The following is a 19539-nucleotide window of genomic DNA, read 5'->3' as shown; positions in this document are numbered from 1 at the left end:
AGGTATATGATTCAATAGCAATTATCCAGCAAGTTTGAGGCCTTGAGTTCAATCCCTTCTCCTGAGAAAAAGAGACAAGAAAAAGGAAGAAAGATTATAATACAAATTTCAAGATATTTCCTGTGGAACTTTCTGCTATAATTTCCTTCCTCAATTGCCTTAAAATGTTTACGAAGTCACTTACAGAAATGACTACCATCATTTGGGGAAATCACAGGAAAGTCTTTGCAACCAGCTTTGTAACAGGACAATTTTGTCAAGCAGATTTCAATGAGGTGAAAATGAGAGATAATGGGCTCATGAAATTGCACTTCATAGCTATGTGTCAGAATGTGAGGAGCTCATAAAGAGAATTTATTTCTCAAGAGAAGAGGAGGATTGAGTTGATTTATCAACTTGAAAAATTACGGTAAATTCTGTTGGTATTTGGGATACACTTTCAAGCAAGGTGTTAAGCCAATAAAATTATGGTTGAGATTTTTTAAATATTTTTTATTGTGAGTGGTTGAGATTTTTATAAAAGCTGTAAGATAATTTTTCATAGATTTTTATCGAAACTATTCAACAATTGTTGGATAAATCACAATAATGCAAATATGTGTTCTGTGTCATCTGATGGTGTTACCTATCTCATCATCTAGGGTTGGAAGAATGTTATCTTCATTTTAAAAATGCAGAAATGGAGGGACGAGGAGAATTGGTGTCTTTCTGAAGGGTGATGTGTAAATGACAATTGAGACTGAGCAGAACCAGAATCCAGGGCTCAGATTTAATTCATGATTTGGAAACCCCGTGACTATACTAATATCTAAAACTCTTGTGCTAGCTGGGTGACATTGGACATGTTTCTTAGAGTTGTCATGTGTTGTTGTTTTTCCAGTAAACAGATAAAAATATTAGTGTTTTCTAGAATTAAAGAATATACCTTGGGAAGGTGGCTCAGTGTTAGAGCACTTGCCTTGCATGCCTGAGGCCCTGGGTTCTATTCCTCAGCACCACATAAGCAAAAAGAAAAAAAAAAGCTGGAAGTAGCATGTGGTTCAAGTGGTAGAGAGCTAGCCTTGAGCTAAAGAGCTGAGGGACAGCATCCAATCCCAGAGTTCAGGCCCCAAGAAAGGATCCCCCCCCAAAAATATACCTTTTGTGAAGTATTATGCACAGAACATGAAACAAGAATTCCATGAATTCTGAAGTTCTTTATGTATTTCCCTTTAAATTATTATTTTTAAGTCTCAAGATAGTGAAATTACTAACATTCGTTACATTGCAAAAAGCATTATCTGAACCCATTTGGAAGAATTTCTACAACAGTATTGTAATGTATGGGTTTTTGATGTGCTTATTTGCCTTTTCTATGTATCTGCTTAATTGGGTTATTTATTGTATGATTCATGTATTTAAGAGTTCTTTATATAATATGAATACAAGCTATTTAACAAGAATTTTGTATTTTGCTTCATTATATTAGCAAAAATGCCTTCTATGTGTTTGAATAGAAATGGATGACATCTTTGCCTGATTTCGGAGCAACTGGGAATACTTTCATTCTAATGCAATACTCTTTATCAGATCAAGAAAGTTCCCATATAATAATTTTGACAAATTTTTACCATTCTGCTAGTTTGAAAAGAGCAGATTTATTTTAGGGTCACAGCAGGGAATTCCCCTGTGATCAGTGTCCTCTACAGTCATGGAACCACTCTTTGCAAACTGCTGATCATAATGGAAGCAAATTTTTGCTTGTTAGGACTATCAAATTTTTGGCCTATGTACTCAAGATGTTTTCCCAGGAAACAAATCCACACGTAGAAATTAGATCATCACAGCTGTTTGAAATGGCATTAGCAATATATATTTGCATTATTGATGTACCATACCGCTATATAATACAGTTTGTCACAAAACAGTTTGTGAAAGAACAACCAAATGTATAACCTAGAATCTGGGTATAGCAGTAAACTCTAGATGATTTTCTCATACTTTCAGATTTTTCGTAAACATAAATAATAAAAGCCAAATGAGGTGGTTTATACCTATAATCCTAGCTACTCTGAAAATAGAAACGTGGATAGTCGCAGTTCAAGGTCAAACTGGAAAACATACAAGACACCTCCATCTCAATCAATAAAATCTCGGTGTGCCAATGTGTGGATGTCATCCTACCTATTACTGGACATGCAACTAGGACGTTCAGTATATAGGTAGCTTAGGAATAAACAATGCAAGATTCTATATCAAAAACAAAGCAAAAATTGCTTGATATGGCATGATTCAAGTGGTAAGGTGACTGCCTGGCAAATGCAAGGCTCTGAATTTGAACCCAAGTACTTACCCAAAAATATTAAAAGTAAATAATATGAATTAATTCTCTAAATAATGTATCTGCAAATATTGTATATTCATATAGACTTGATAAAATTATATTGGTGTTAATATGTCACAAAATAAAGTAACTGAAGTCTCCGTACGATACTTGTGAAATATTAATGTCATATTTGTGATGTATAATAGAAATATTTAAATAAATTGGAAAAAGGTTTCAAGGGAATTATGTGTGTTCTTACAACATCATAAAGATCCATACTAACCGCAATATAATTTAATGATATCTAGAAAACAGAAGTAAATATTGAATGTTTACATTAAAATCTAGTCTGCTCCCAAGCTTAAGATGAAATATACCTTGCTAATTAGGAGGCAGAGATTTAGAAGACTGATATCATGGACGGTTTTGACAAAAAAATCGTAAAAAAACTACAAAAACAAAGAAAGCTAGATATTGTGTAATTTTCCTGTTATCTCACGATGTGGAAGCCATAGGTAAGAGATCATTGCTCAAGGGAGGCTTGGCCTGAAAAATAATCTAAAGTGGTTAGAGCCGTAGCAATTTCAAGCACCAGTAGTGCCAAAGGAAAAAGAAAAGTAGAAAACAGAAAATGAAAGGAATGGATAAAAAGAAACTATTTGCTCTTCATTCTTGGTTTCATTTCATTGGATACAAGAATTGACAGTATTTTGTTTACTGTTTTAGGATTCAGGCCTCTCTAATATAAAAGCATTTATTTCAAGTAAATATTGTATTATTACTATTTATTAACTTATTATTAGACCTTTAGGTTTGGAGATTGAAATCATGGCTTTGTATATATCAGTCTAGTTCTACAACTTAGCTGTACCCAAGCTCTTTTGTATAGTTTTGAAAATTGTTTATGAATTCTTCAATAGTTAGCTATTATACTTTTCATCTTATATTTTCTCCCACGTTTTCTCCTATGTATTTTGATTTGTGTTGAAAACTACTCAATTTTATCTTCTGAACTTAGAATTTTGCTTTTGAGTTTACAGAGAAGTCAGTTATTTGTGACATCTTTTAAAATTATATACAGATATATGTATTTCATATATATGATTAATTCTTAGAGTTCATTGCAATAAGCAACATTTGTCTGGTCATATACATATAGCTATTGAGCCATTGTGATCCTCTCCTAAGAATAGCGTCCCTTGTTCTTGCCATGTGAATGCTTAGAGTGCTGTTAATCATATCCAAGTGTAATTATTTGTGTTTTACTATCTATCGGATTTACATGTAGATTTATGGGCATATGCAGTTATTAGAAAAGAGGAAAACCATGTAGCATATATTTAATTGGATCTGGCTTATTTCACTTAATAGCATTTTCCCCCCAGTCTTTCCATTTCTTCAGAATGGGGTAATGCCATTCTTTCCCATGGAAGCACACAATTCCATCAATACAACAGAATTGAAGTTCCAGAAATGAATCCACTCCTATAGGCACATAGTCTTTGATAAGGAAGCCAGAAACACAGGATGGAAGAAAAACAGCCTCTTCAAAAAATTGGTTTAACTGGCTGTACACAGAAAAGTGAAATTAGATCATTTTATATCCTCCTGCACCAGAATCAATTCCAAATGGATTGAAGCGCTCAATGTAAGTCCAGATGCCTTAGGAATCTTACAGGAAGAGTTAGGGGAAACATGAGGGCTCCTTAGCATAGGTCAAAATTTCCAAAAGAAGTCTGGATAAATGGGATTACATCAAACCAAATCAATCATTTGTCAGACTCAAAAGCCATGAAAAAAAGAGATAGTGTAGCACAGATTTATTAGGTAACAAACCTACAGATGAGAGCCTCAGCCAATGGTAAACCCTTTCTCCCTTTTCTAACTAGGTTATTTATAGTGGGTTTACATGAATATAAGTGATTTCTGATGGGGATTAGTCAGAAAACAACTAATGCTAAGACAGAGATAGTATGTGAAATGAGTTGTAGCTGGAGAAAGGGAGGGATTAAGGCACGGGTGTCTAGTTAAAACACTTGGCTTGGTGCCAGCTAAGTAAGGTATAGCTGCACAAGGGAAGGGGGGTAAAACCGAAGTGGTTATAAACAAAAGCATTGATCTGAAGCCTCAAAATAAGGATCTCAGTCTGTGTGGACCAAACAATCTCTAACAATAAGTTTTATTTAAATTAACAAACACGATTTTAAATTTTTGCAGAGTGGGATGGTTCATAGTCAAAGGCAATTTCTCCTGTGTCAGGTATGTCCAAGCTACTCTTTCACATGTTACCCAGTAGCCAGGTTTCAATGCAAATGACTACAATGAGATTGTACAAATGAGGCTGTGACTTTTCCCTCTCATGAATCAAAATTCTGTCAAATGATTTCTGTCTTCCAGAATGATCTTCTGTCTTTCTCAGGATCTTTTTTACTATTTTGTCTTCATTATTGATAATCATAGTACATTTTGTTGTTGTCTTGTGTGTATATGTCATTTGTAGGGCTTGAACTCGATGTTTAATGGTCTCCCTTGTACTTTTTGCTCATGGCTGATGATACTCTATTCTTGAGTCACATGCTCACCTTCTGTTTCTTGCTGGATAATTGGAGATAAGTTTTCACATTTTTGTCTGTTTGGACTGACATTGAACTAAAATATTCAGGTCTCAGCCCTCTGAGTTCTAGGATTGTACACATGAATGGCTAACACCAATCTTTGCTTTACTGTTATTTTAATTATGTGGTAGAGGAAAGTGGAAATATATTTGTGTTAAGTGTGCAATTTTCAAATACAAGTTTGAATCAACTTGATATAACTGTTATTAATTTTAACAGTTAAATCAATGAGTATCAAACATTCCCACAGAAATATAATTGAAAACAAAAGGCATAATTGTTTTCTTAAAAAATCAATGAAGCAAAAAATTACTTTCACTTTACAAATCATGTTTTATTTAACTTAAATTAGCAGACTTCTTTGAATAAAAGTAAATATATTAATTATATACCACAAGAAACAAAGTTATTATAGTTAAGAATAGATATTTCATCATACCCAGAAGATACGTTTTAGTGCATTCTCACTAAAAAGAAATGTTACATGCACAAATTAATGGATATGATGGAGCTTATCATTACACAATATAAATAAATGGGATTACCACTCAATACTTTATAAATATGTAAAAAATAATTATATATCTAGGAGCCAGTAGCTCATGCTTGTCACCCTACTTAGTAAGGAGGCTGAGAGCTTAGAATCATGGTTCAAAGCCAGCCTAAGCAGTCAAGTCGATGACTCTCTTATCTCCAATGAGCCACCAAAAAAACTGACAGTTGTTCAAGGGGTACAGCACTAGTCTTGAGCTAAAGAGCTGAGGGACAGTGTCCAGGCCCAGATTTCAAGCACCACAACCGACTAAAAATAAACAGTTAAAATAAATATTTTGACATAAATGTTAAACTATGTATTGTAAAAATTTTAAATCCTCACTAGATATACTAGTTTATATAAATATAGAGAAGGTTTTTCTGGACTTAGTTGTCATTGAATTTTGTAAATCACATATTTGTCACTCAATTCATATTTGTATGTTTATATACTTATATACCATAATAATAATTAAATGATATGTTTTAGGCAGTGCTGTTTTAGGAATTTCCCTTGGCTTTTTAACATTAACCCTTCTACCATAAAATCGATATACCCTCCAACCTTATCAGAGTTTTCATCTCATTGGAGCAGAAAAGTATAAGCTATAATCATTGTTTGGAACAACTGTAACATTTTACATGAATTTCACTTAGTTTAAGATCCAAAACATTCAAGTCATCTTAACCATGCCAGTAATAGCAAAATGTCTTCTGGGCTTTGCAGTCTCTTCAGAGATGAAAATCTTTAATTATATATCTACTTTTTTCTGCCTAACATCTTATATCTTAGCAAGATCTTTTTGGGTAACCCTCTGTTCCTGACTAGAAGACTGCAACAAAGGCAATAAGGAAAATACTTGAAAGCAATTAAAAAAGCCATCACAGACACTCCTGTAATCACGTTTCAATGAGAATATACATTAAAGTAACACGTTTTTGTTGCATTTAAAGAGCAATAATTAAACTTTAATTAGCAGTGAAGGAGGTAACAGAAAACTGTGAAGACATCTTGACTTTGAACAATTCAATATAAGCGTAATGGATTTATCTTGTTTTTCTATGGAGTTGCCAAAATAATAGAGAGCAACACCCTAAGGCAGGAAAACACCTAAGCCAAAGCAGTAATCTTTTGTCTATAAAATAATCGTGAGGGTTTGACTCTTCCAAAATCTGGCTTGAAAAGAGGAAAGTGTATTTGCTTTGGAGTGAACAATAAAAAATATAAAAATCCTTTATTAATATTTTACATATCTTGACTAGGACCTCTCATGTTGGAGAAGAGGAAAGGTATGAAAAATTTCAAGATTGTTTGATTATTCCTGAAGATCATTCTTATTTATCAGCTGTAGCCTGGGTTACACTTAGTATCATGCTTGTTTAAATTTAGAAGCATTATTTGTTTCTGGGTTATAAGCTGCAAAGCCTTGACTATTAATAAAGGGTCATTTCCTAAGAGGTGAAAGTTGCTGTGAAAACAAACCTAAAATATCAAAGACAGCATCGTGGAAACTATTTTCTAGCTATATGACAATATGTGGTGTAAATTTGTTTCGCATTGTTCCAGGGACTCATTTTTGTTACCTTCTTTTTCACCATCTAGTGTTGCAATAATATTCTATACCATCCTGGGATGACTATGACTTTACTGGATTCTCTAATTTCTCTGTTTCTGTTTTACCTTTTTTAATTACTTTAGAAACTCTAACTCAACATGACATAAATTATCTTTATAATATTAGCAAACAGATTTAATTTCCATAATCTTACCCTAGCCTTCTACATAACTTTGGTACTTAGTGATCCCCAAATGTGAAAATTAAGATAGGGAGCTTCTTATTTATATATTATTTAGTATTTCAAGACTTCATTAATGCAAGGCCCTTAGTAGTATGTACATCATACAGGTGTACTAAGCTGGTGGCAATTTTTTCTTATTCTCAGAAATTAGGAAATGTGGTGTCCATGTAGTTACATTAGGAAAAGGCTGTAGTTGAATTAATTTACTAAACCAAATCTGCTGTAAAGTATTTCTACAAGTTATTTGGCTTAAATAATCCGTATTTACCATTTTACAGTTCTAAAGGACAGAAATCTAAAAGAAGTCTCACTAGATTAAAATAGAGACACCCACCGAGCTAAAATATTTTTCAAATGATTCTAGTGGAAAAGGCATTTATCTCCTGTTCTGCTTCCCAGAAATTCAGAATTTGGGTTGTTATTTTTTCATTTATATTCTAATGTAGCATCTTTACATCTTTCTGGTAGTTTTTACCTAATCATGTCCCTTTTGAACTATACCTGGGACTTTTTCTTTTTTTCTTTTTTTCTTTTTTTTGGGGGTCCAGTCGTGGGGCCTGAACTCTGGGCCTGGGCGCTGTCCCTCAGCTCTTCAGCTCAAGGCTAGTGCTCTACCACTTGAGTCATAGCGCCCCCTCCGGCTACTTTCTTTTTGCTTATGTGGTGCTGAGGAATCGAACCCAGGGCCTCACGCATGCAAGGCAAGCGCTCTACCACTGAGCCACCTTCCCAGCCCCTATACCTGGGACTTTTAACTACCCATTTGAGTATACTTCCCTGGTTAGCTTTGAACCATGATCCTCAGATCTCAGCCTCCTGAATAGCTAGGATTACAGGCATGAGCCACCAGTGCCAGGCTGATGAAAACTTTCAAAACCTGAAAAACAAAATCAAAACAGTTCTTAAGAAGTGGGAAAACCTCCCATGCTCCTGAATTGGAAGGATCCACATCGTGAAAATGGCAGTAGTTGCCAAGGCTATCTACAAATTCAAAGCGATACCTATCAATATTCCAACCTCATTCTTCAAGGAAGTAGAAGAAGCAATCCAAAAAATCATAGGGAGCAATAAAAGACCCCAAATAGCAAAAATGATTAAAAACAGAAAGAAAAGTGCTGGAAAAATATCAATACCAAATTTCAAACACTACTACAACATCATTGTAATCAAAACAGCATGATACTGACACAAGAACAGACTTCAGGAACAATGGAATATAATTGAAAATCCAGAAATGAACCTACAGACCTATAGCCATCTAATCTTCGATAAGTGAGCTAAAAATTAGAATGGAAGAAAGACAGCCTCTTCAGTAAATGGTGCTGGCAAAATTGGTTAACTACTTTTAGAAAACTAAAGCTAGATCCTTATATATCACCCTGCAAAAGAATAAACTCCAAATGGATCAAAGACCTGGAGTCAAAGCAGACACTGAAAACATTACAGGATGGAATTGGAGAAACTCTAAGTCTCCTTGGTACAGGCCGAAATTTTCTTAAAAGACACCCAGAAACACAGCAAATCAAAGAAAGGTCGGACAAATGGGATTGCATGAAATTTCAGTTTCTGCATGGCAAAGGATGAAGCTAGCAAGATCAATAGAAAGCCCAAAGATTGGGAGAAGATCTTCACTAGCCATACAATGGACCAGGGTCTCATATCTAAAGTATACCTGGAACTCAAAAAATAAATGTCCCAACAACAAATCCTCACAATAAATAAGTGGGCTAAAGACTTAAAGAGAAACTTCTCTGAAGAGGAAAGAAGGATGGCCAGTAGACACATGAAGGAATGCTCCACCTCCCTAGCTATAAAATAAAGGCAAATCAAAACATTCAGATTCCACCTCACCACAGTTAGTATGGCTATTATTAAGAATTCTAACAGCAGGTTGGTCTGTGGACAGAAAGGAGCCCTACTGCATTCTTGGTAGGCGTGTAAACTTCTTCAACCTCTTTGGAAAGTAGCATGGATATTCCTCAAAAGTCTCCACATAGAGCTCCCCTATTTCCCTGCAATCCCACTTTTGAGCATTTACCCAAATGATACAAACATGATTATTTTAAAGCTACCAGCACGAGTGTGTTTATTGCAGCATTATTTACCATAGGTAAGATATGGAACCAACCCAAATGCCCCTTAGTAGATGAATGGATTAAGAAAATATGGTATATATACACAATGGAATTCTATTACTCTATCAGAAAGAATGACATTGCCCTATTTCATAGGAAATGGAAAGACTTGGAAAAAATTAAGTGAAGTAAGCCAGGCCCAATGAAACATAGGTCCCATGGTTTCCCGTATTTGCAATAACGTATATTTTTGAGACAAGCAGAAACGGTCAAATAAGTTGATGTTAGGTGAAATGAACCCCAATATAAGTATTCAAATGTTTTTTTTTCTTTCTTGTGATTGTGTCTAACATTTATAAGATGATTTCTTTGTTGCTTTGTATGTCCCTCCCCAACAGTATAACCCCTGTTTTCACTGTATTTGATGTTGGTATAATTTGTGGAGGGGAAGGGAAAAAACAAACAGTTTAAATAGGGATACAGATGGACCCATTGCAACAATGAGGTATAAAAGTCGTTATGTTGAAAAATGAACTTTACCACTTTGGCCTGGGGGGAGGTAGGGGGACACGTGGTGGGGGGATGAGAATGGATGTGAATGGGAAACAGAGGAGGAGGCAACAATGCTTAATAAGAAATGTACTCATTACTTTGTTCATGTAATTGAAACCCCTCTGTACAGTATTTTCACAAATAAGGAAAAGAAATATACTATTCAGAAAATCATATATAGAATTAGGGGCTGGGAAGGTGTTTCAGTAGTAGAGAGCTTGCCTTGCATGCTTGAGGCCCTGGGTTTCATTTCTCAGCACCACATAAGCCAAAATAAAAAATCAGCAAGTGGCGCTGTGGCTCAAGAGGTAGAGCACTAGCCTTGAGCTGAAGAGCTGAGGGACAGCGCCCAGGCCCAGGGTTCAAGCCCCATGACCGGACCCCAAAGAAATATATATAGAGAGAATTATAAGATATAAAAATACTTAAGATTCAGGATCATTGTAGCATTAACATTGTAGCATTAAAAAATATGTACCCTGTATCTGTTGGATATATTTTCACTTCTGTTATAATGTCTTTGAATTATGAAAGGTGATCATTTGATGTTATCTGGTTTATTCTTGCTTTTTTTAGCCACTAATGAGCATCCTGAGCATCGAGGATTACAAGCATGACATATTGGTGCATGTTTGTCTTTCAATTTTTAAGGGTTTTCCTCTTTCCTTTGAATTCAAACATTGTCCTGTCAGTAATTCTGCACATTCTCAGACTGTTGTTCTCAAAGAAGATAAGTATCTGTTTGATGGGTGATTGTCCTGTTCATTGTATTGTATTTCACATAGTTTTCATTGTTTCTATTGATTTGCCCTTCCTAATTATTTCATTTGATGATTAGAATATTTAATATATAGACTTTAGTTTTGCCTCTATGGAGATTGTAGAAGTCATGTCAAAATAATGGTTTAAAAGATTCTTATAGAGACAGAATTGTGAACTTTATACATAAAAATGAAAAAAAAATGGTCTTTGTTTCTATGAAGAAATTTTAAAAATAGGATTTAAATTATATGGTAATATATTTTAAATGCCATATGAACAAAAAATATGATAATCAGCAAAATTTTCTCTAGGTGACTGTCCCATTTATTCCCCCACCCCACCTATCCCTGTTCTGGAGCCTAGAAAGGAAAAGGAAAATTTGTGTTGATTATTAAAGAGTGTGAATTTCTCAAACTAGCTTTTTAGAAGCTCTAGAGGGTTGGGATGTAGAACTGTGTTGGCCAAGAAGAAGAAGGAGGAGGAAGAGGAGGAGGAGGAGTGGGAGGAGGAGGAGGAAGAAGAGGAGGATGAAGAGGAGGAAGAAGAGGAGGAGGAGGAGGAGGAGGAGGAGGAGAAGGAGAAGAAGAAGAAGACGAAGAAGAAGAAGAAGAAGAAGAAGAAGAAGAAGAAGAAGAAGAAGAAGAAGAAGAAGAAGAAGAAGAAGAAGAAGAAGAAGAAGAAAAGAGGGAGAAGAAGAAGAAGAGGGAGAAGAGGAAGACAAAGAAGATGAAGAAGATGAAGAGGAGAAGGAGGAGAGGAAAAAGAGGAGCAAGGAGGAGGAAGAAAAAGAAAAGGAGGAGGAGGAAGAAGTACAGAATCAAATTTATCCAGATTTTATTTGATGAATATTTATGGCAAAATAAGAGGTTCAAGTTTCATTTTGATCTTTACAGTAGTTCCTGTTTAGCCTCTGGATATACATTTCAAGTGGATACCTGAAATCAATGAAGTACTTTAGAGAGTTAACCCTCATTATCCAGAATTTCCACATCTAGGTGATCAATCAACCAGAAATTTAAAATATTCAGGAAAAAATGTTCCCCAAACATTCAATATAGCAACTATTTATATACTGTTACATGTATGTTGGTAATAGATATAACCTTGACGTGATTTAAAGTGTAATTTACTTTGTATGACATACTATGCTATTTTCTATATGGGACTGGAGCCTATGCTGATTTTAGTATACTCAATCAGTTCTGGAAGCAACACTGTAAATACCTAGATGACCATTTTATGATTTTACCCAAACAAATATAGCTACAATGAAGCTTCAGGTATAAATTAGGTACAGTAAGAGAATTATAACAGTAGCTAATAAAAATAGAAAAATTTTAACAATATACTGTAAAAAAAAAAGTAATGTGAAATGGATATGTAAATGCATACCTGTAATTCCAGGAAACAAGACTAGGCAGGAAAATAATCAAAGAAATATACAGTGAAACTTTAGCTCCAAAAGAACCCAAAAAACAAAATGAAGGTATTAAGTGAATGTGGTCTCTTTTAAATTATGAGATGTTTTTCCATTAATCTTTTCAGAGCACAGTTGAGAACTGGTAACTTGTTGGGTCTTTGTCCGTCCCACGAAAGACAGACTGGGTCTGAGGAAAGGTAAGTGCGTTGCTTGCCCATTCTCCACACTCCCTCAGCCTGGGGGACAATCAGACACAGCGGGGAGCCAAGTCAAGAAGGAAGAGAACTCGTTTATTAACAGAGAGCAGCCCTTTTTAAAGCCAAAAATGCTGGTGGTATGGCAGGGGAGGAAGAGGAAACAATCAGTGTCAAAGTCACACCCTACCATGCACCTAAGCTTTCACGGGCGGATTACACACTGAATGTAAGGTAAATTGGGCTCTACCCACTCACCTCCCTCTCAGCACCATCTTTGTGCTCTGCAGTAACTAACTACAGAAGGGGGAATTACAGTGAAGGTGACTACTGTATAACTGTTTTGTGAAGAGAAAAACATACCTTATTTAAAGGTTCTTTTCTGACAAGAAAAACCATGCACAATTCTATTGCCTTTTTCTGAAACTCTAAGATATTTTTCCCCTCCCAACTAACCATCTTCCCACCTGGGTGCTGGAAAGGACAAGCACTCCCAAACTAGCTTAGCTGTGCCATCGAGTCTTTCCAGGGCAACAATGCTTGATAAGAAATGTACTCATTACTTTGCTCAGGTAATTGTAACCTCTCTGTATGGTACTTTCACAATTAAAAAGAAAAAGCAGAAGTACAAACATGATTTATTCCTGAACAACCAAGCTTTCTGTAGCCTATTTCACTCTTCCTATTTTGCTCCCAGACGCCCAGAAGACCCTGGTTTGAAGACATATTCTGTATTGTCAGGTGTATGAGATAAATGACTTCTTTAGAAGAAAATGTGAATTTGGAGATTGAAATTGAGAAGAGAAATCAAACTATTCCATCTTTTTTACTAAGGACTAGAAAAAAATGATATGTGCTTACATGCTGAGAGTAAGCAACTTTTGCCACCTGTGGTAATGAATTTAATTTTGATGCTGTTGTGAAATGTTTCCTGAATCCTAATTCCTTATTTTCTGAGAGCACCACCTCTTCAGAAATTCTGATTTGTACTGTGAATATTTACTTCCTGTAAAATGTAGTTGCTTGGATATTTTGATTTTGTGAAAGCTTGGTTAGTTTGATATTGTTCTCTCAGTTGAATTATAAGCAAGTAAAAATGAATTGAAACTGATTAAATAAAGTTCTTTCTGCCCATTTACTCTGGTACAGATTTCTTTGATTTAGGAAATCTACATTTTAAGTCATTCTGGATGACTAACTAGGTCTGTGTATTTGGATGAGTCAATAAGAATTGCAGACTTTGCCACATTGATTTTGGAGCAAAAAATTACAGCTGGTAACTGGGCAATGATTCAGAAGACAGCTGAGGCTGAAGCCATGAGCCCTCCTGATTGTGTTAAGCTCGCAATCTCTTCTAAAACACCCTTCACTCCCCATTGAGTGGTTTCATTGTCTATCCAAAAAGGTTTCTGGAGCTTCATCTTATGCTGACCTCCTAGTATGCCAACATAAGGGGAGTCAAAGCAAGCAAGCCAGATGTGGCAGAGGGATTTTTTTGGTAGGTTGTGGGGCCTGAACTCTGGGACTGGGCATTGTCCCTCAGCTCTTCAGCTCAAATCTAAAACCGCTGATCTAAACAACTGCATAGATCAAGTAGATTTAACTGACATCTACCAAATAATTCACCCAGCAGCAACAGAACACAAGATTTTCTCTGCAGCACATACAACATTTTCCAAAATAGACCACATTTTAGGTCACAAAGCAATCTTGTCCAAATTCAGAAACATTGAAGTTATACCTTGCATTCTCTCACACAACAAGGGAATAAAATTAGAACTCAACACTAAAAACCACCAAAGAAAGTCCTCTAACACATGGATGCTGAACAACACACTGTTGAATCACCAGTGGGTCAGGGAAGAGATTAAAAAGGAAATTCAAATGTTCATGCTATTCAACAAAAATGAGCACACAAATGAACAGCTCTTCTGGGAAAGAGCAAAGGCAGTACAGAGAGGTGAGTTTATAGCTTTGAGTTCCTATATCAACTAATTGGAGAGATCTAAAACCAATAATATAATGAGACATCTGAACCTCCATGAAAAAGAGCAGCAAGATAAACCCTAATACAGGAGATGGAAAGAAATAATTAAAATTAAATCAGAATTAAATGAATTAGGATCCAAGAACGCCATAGAAAGAATCAACAAAAGAATGAGTTGGTTCTTCAAAAAAATTAACAAAATTGACAGGCCCTTAGCAAATCTTATCAGAAAAAGAAGAAAACTCACCCAAATATATAAACTCAGAGATGAGAATGGAAACATCACCACAGAAACAACCAAGATTCAGAACATTATAAGGGAATACTTCTCAAAACTATGCTAATAAGTTTGAGAACTTGGCAGAAATGGACCTTTTCATTGCAAATATTGACATGCCGAAACTAAACCAAGATGAGTTAAAACATTTTAACATGCCCATATGAAACATTGAGATAGAAACTTCAATAAGAGCAGTCCCATTTAAGAAGAGCCCAGGACCAAAAAGATGTGCAGCAGAATTTTATAAGGCTTTCAAAGAAGAGCTCACACCAATACCCCCTCAATGAAATTGAAAGAGAAAGTGCACTACCGAACTCACTCTGTGAAGACATCATAACCCTCATCCCAAAACCAGTCAGGGACTCATAAAAAAAGAGAACTTATAGACCCATTTCTTTGATGAACATTGATGCAAAATTCTGAACAAAATTTTGGCCAATCGACTTCAACAATTCATCCAAAAAATCATAAACCATGATCAAACAGGATTCATTTCAGGAATGCAAAGCTGGGCCAATATACGCAAATCAATTAATATAATTCATCACATCGACAAGAGCAAGGATAAAAACCACATAGTGATCTCAATAGACGCAGAAAAGGCATTTGAAAAGATTCAACACCCATTGATAATGAAGACTAGAAAAACTAGGAATCCAGTGAACATTCCTCAATACAATGAAGGCTGTATATGACAAACCTACAGCCAGCATTATACTTAATAGTGAAAAACTAAAGCCATTTCCTCTTAAATCAGGAACGAGGCAAGGATGTCCATTCTCGCCACTCCTCTTCAATCTAGTATTGGAATGCGTAGCTACAGCAATAAGACAAGATGCAAACATAAAATGGATCTAAATAGGGAAAGATGATGTAAAACACTCCCTCTTTTCAGATGTCATGATCTTGTATTTAAAGAATTCCACTGACTCCACTCCCAAATTATTCAAGCTTATTTAAAACTTCGGCAAAGTAACAGGGTATAAATTTAACCCTCAAAAATCAATGGCTTTTCTGTATGCCAAGAATGAGAAAAATGTGGCTCGAATCAGGAAAGTAATTCCATTCATAATAGAGCCACAAAAAAAAGAAAATACCTAGGAATTAACTTAACCAAAGAAGTGAAGGACGTCTATGATGAAAATTTTAAAAGCCTGAAAAAAGTAATCAAAACAGAACATAGAAAGTGGCAAAAACTCCCATGCTCCTGGATTGGAAGGATCAACATCATGAAAATGGCAATATTTCCCAAGGCTATCTACAAATTCAATGCAATATCTATCAATATCCCAGATTCATTCTTCAAGGAATACAAGAGACAATCCAAAAATTCATATAGAACAATAAAAAACCCTGGATAGCATCAAAGATCATTAACAGAAACAAAAGGGCTGGAGGAATATCAAGACTAAATTTCAAACTCTACTACAACACAATAGTAATCAAAAAAACTTGGTAATGGCACAAGAACAGATTTCAGGACCAATGGAATAGAATTGAACCTAAAGATATATAGCCATCTAATCTTCGATAAGGAAGCTAAATAATTAGATTGGAAGAAAGACAGCCTCTTCAGTAAATGGTGCTGGCAAAATTGGTTAATCACTTGTAGAAAACTGAAGCTAGATCCTTATATATTACCCTGCACCAGAATCAACTCCAAATGGATCAAAGACTTCAGAGTAAAAGCAGACACTCTGAAAACATTACAGGATGCAATAGGAAAAACCCTAGGTCTCCTTGGCACAAGAGAAACACAACAAATCAAACAAAAGTTGGACAAATGGGATTACATGAAATTGCAGAGCTTCTGCAAGGTAAAGGACATAGCAAGCGAGATCAATAGAAAGCCCACGGATTGGGAGATGATCTTCCATAGCCATAAAATGGACCAGGGTCTCATATCTAAAATATACCTGGAACTCAAAAAAAAACAAATCCCCCAACAACAAATCCTCGGAGAAACAACTGCCCAATAAATAAGTGGGCTAAAGGCTTAAAGGGAAACTTCTTTGAAGAAGAAAGTAGGATGGCCGATAGACATATGAAGAAATGCTCAACCTCTCTAGCAATTCAACCCAACATTGAGATACCACCTCAGCCCAGTTAGAATTATATATCTTGATTAAAGCCATAATCAAGAATTCTAATAACAACCGATGCTGGAGGGGATGTGGACAGAAGGGAACCTTACTTCATTTTTGGTGGAAGTGTAAACTTGTTCAACCACTTTGGAAAGCAGTATGGAGGTTCCTCAAAAGACTTCACATAGAGCTCCCCTATGACTCAGCAATCCCACTTTTGGGCATTTACCGAAATGCTTACAAACAAGACCACACTAAAGCTACCAGCATGACTATGTTTATTCCAGCATTATTTACCATAGCTAAGATCTGGAACCAAACCAGATGCCCCTCAGTAGATGAATGGATCTTGAAAATGTGGTATATATACACAATGGAATTCTATGCCTCCATCAGAAAGAATGACATTGCCCCATTTGTTAGGAAATGGAAAGGCTTGGAAAAATTATATTAAGTGAAGTAAGCCAAGATCAAAGAAGCATAGGTCCCATGGTTTCCCTTATTTGTAATATCTAGTATATGTATGAGTCAAGCAGAAAAGGTCAGATAATGTGATGCTAGGAAAATGAACCCTTAGATATGTAATTAAATGTTTTTTCTTTCATGCATTTGTTTCTAATACATTTATTAGATTATTTATTTGCTTTGTATGTCCCTCCCCCACAGTATAACCCCTGCTTTCACTATATTTGATGTTGGTACAATTTGTGGAGGAGAAGGGGAAAAACAAGTCGTTTAAGGATAACTGTGGACCCGTTACAAGAATGAGAAGTACAAGTTGTCATGTCGAAAACGAACTTTACAACTCTGGTGGGGGGGGGGAGGATGGGGGAGGAGGCTGGGAAGGGATATGAAGGGTAAACAAAGGAGGAGGCTGCAATGCTTGATAAGAAATGTACTCATTATCTTGCCCATGTAATTGTAACCCCTCTGTACAGTATGTTCACAGAAAATTAAAATTAAAAAAAGAAGCACAAAAATGAAAATACACAATATATCAATGAATAAGACACAAAATAAAGAGAATGACTACAACAAATGCAAGATGCCATGTTTGGAAATATAGATCTTTTGTTTTTATTATGAATTTATGACTATATTGGCCCCCACCAGGACTCCATCTCTGGTCCCAGAAATGGCCTACCTCCTTAGTGGCTCATAGGCTGGTGTGCTCACCATGACCCATTCACCAATTGGGCCTGCTAGGCCTTGAGTTCAAATTCCAGCATTACCAAAGATTCATTCTGATGTGAAAAGCCTAGGGTTGCACATGTTTTCCTGTTCGGTGAATGTCCTGGGTCTCTTTGAGGATCGAAAATACTATATAAGCAACTCAATAGCCATGGGAATAGGTTGTCATCCATGTAAGCACAGTTGTATCTGTCAACATATTCAATAAAATGCACAATACATCCATGAATAAGATAAATAAAAATTAATAAAAAGTATAACTACACTGAATGCAAGATGCATACCACACCTGTTGGTAAAGAGAGATCCTATGACTTAAAAAGGTGGGCTTGGGGAGTCCGGGAAGATGGCGGAGGAGAAGCTGGAGTCTAAGTAAGTTCTCTCATAGAAAGCAGTTTTAGAGTTCCACTGAACAGTCCTAAGCCAGAGAATTACACCAAGTGTGCCATCACAGCACAGAGAATTAGGCCAGAGAAAGAAACCCGGGCAAGAAGACACTTCTGAGCTCTTGCCAGCAGCAGCCATGGGGGCGGCAGCTGTGGCAGTGGGCGAGCCCAGGAGCCATACCTGAGCAACAGAGAGTCCGGGACGTAGGAGCCAGACGCACAGAGGAGCGTATTATACTCAACATCAGCAAGAACCGACAAGGAGCAGACATCTTCATCCTGCAGTTCGCAGACCAGAGACGACCCAGGAACTAAGACTTGGAATGAGTAGAAGCCTGACATCCTCACTCCTTCTCAGGGAGTAGAGGAGGGAAGGCCACCCCTCCCCCCCAGCACCGGTGTTCTCCATCTTGGATAGCGAAAAAGCTCGACGGAGCTGCTAGTTCCAACTCAGGCCTTGGAATAAAACGAGTCATTTAGCAGGTCACAAGAACTTAACGGCGGTGTGACCTGCCAGACTCAGCTCCACCTCGGGAAAAGTCACCCAGCTCGGCACCAGCACTAGGAGTGGGTTTCTTCACTGGGTAATCAGAGCCAGAGGCTGCTCCTCCCTCTAGCAGCCTCGACAATCAATTGAAAATCAGTAAACAGAAACCCTGAGAATGGCTCCAGACTGGGCTCTGTGAGGTTATCACAAAGTAGCCCCAGAAAAGCTACTGTCTGTTGAAAGGCCTCAACTCTACCCAGAACCTAGCCTCATCACTGCATCCCCCTCTTTTGTGATACTCAAAGCAGATCTGCCTCCCAATGAACTAGCCTGGGAGGAGGATCGCCAAGTCCTGGGTAAAGCAGAGCATTTTTCTGCCTGTTGGAACAAACTGACTTAAGAAACCAACCAAGCGATAATCTTATAAATGTGTTAGAAACACATGCATGAAAGAAAAAAACATTAAAATACACATCTAAGGGTTCATTTTCCTGACATCACATTATCTGACCTTCTCCGCTTGACTCATACATATACTAGATATTACAAATAAGGGAAACCATGGGACCTATGTTTCTTTGGGCCTGGCTTACTTCACGTAATATAATTTTTTCCAAGTTTTTCCATTTCCTAACAAATGGGGCAATGCCATTCTTTCTAATGGAGGCATAGAATTCCATTGTGTATATATACCACATTTTCAAGATCCATTCATCTACTGAGGGGCATCTGGGTTGGTTCCATATCTTAGCTATGGTAAATAATGCTGCAATAAACATAGTTGTACTGGTAGCTTTAGTATGGAGGATATGGGGAAAAACCAGTTGTTTAAGGATACAGGTGGACCTATTGCAACAATGAGAAGTA

Source organism: Dipodomys merriami, unplaced genomic scaffold (genome assembly GCF_024711535.1).
Source record: "Dipodomys merriami isolate MVZ:Mamm:240054 unplaced genomic scaffold, mDipMer1.0.p SCAF_54, whole genome shotgun sequence".
Taxonomy (NCBI): Eukaryota; Metazoa; Chordata; class Mammalia; order Rodentia; family Heteromyidae; genus Dipodomys; species Dipodomys merriami.
The sequence above is the reverse complement of the archived record's forward strand: the minus strand, read 5'-3'. Positions refer to the sequence as shown.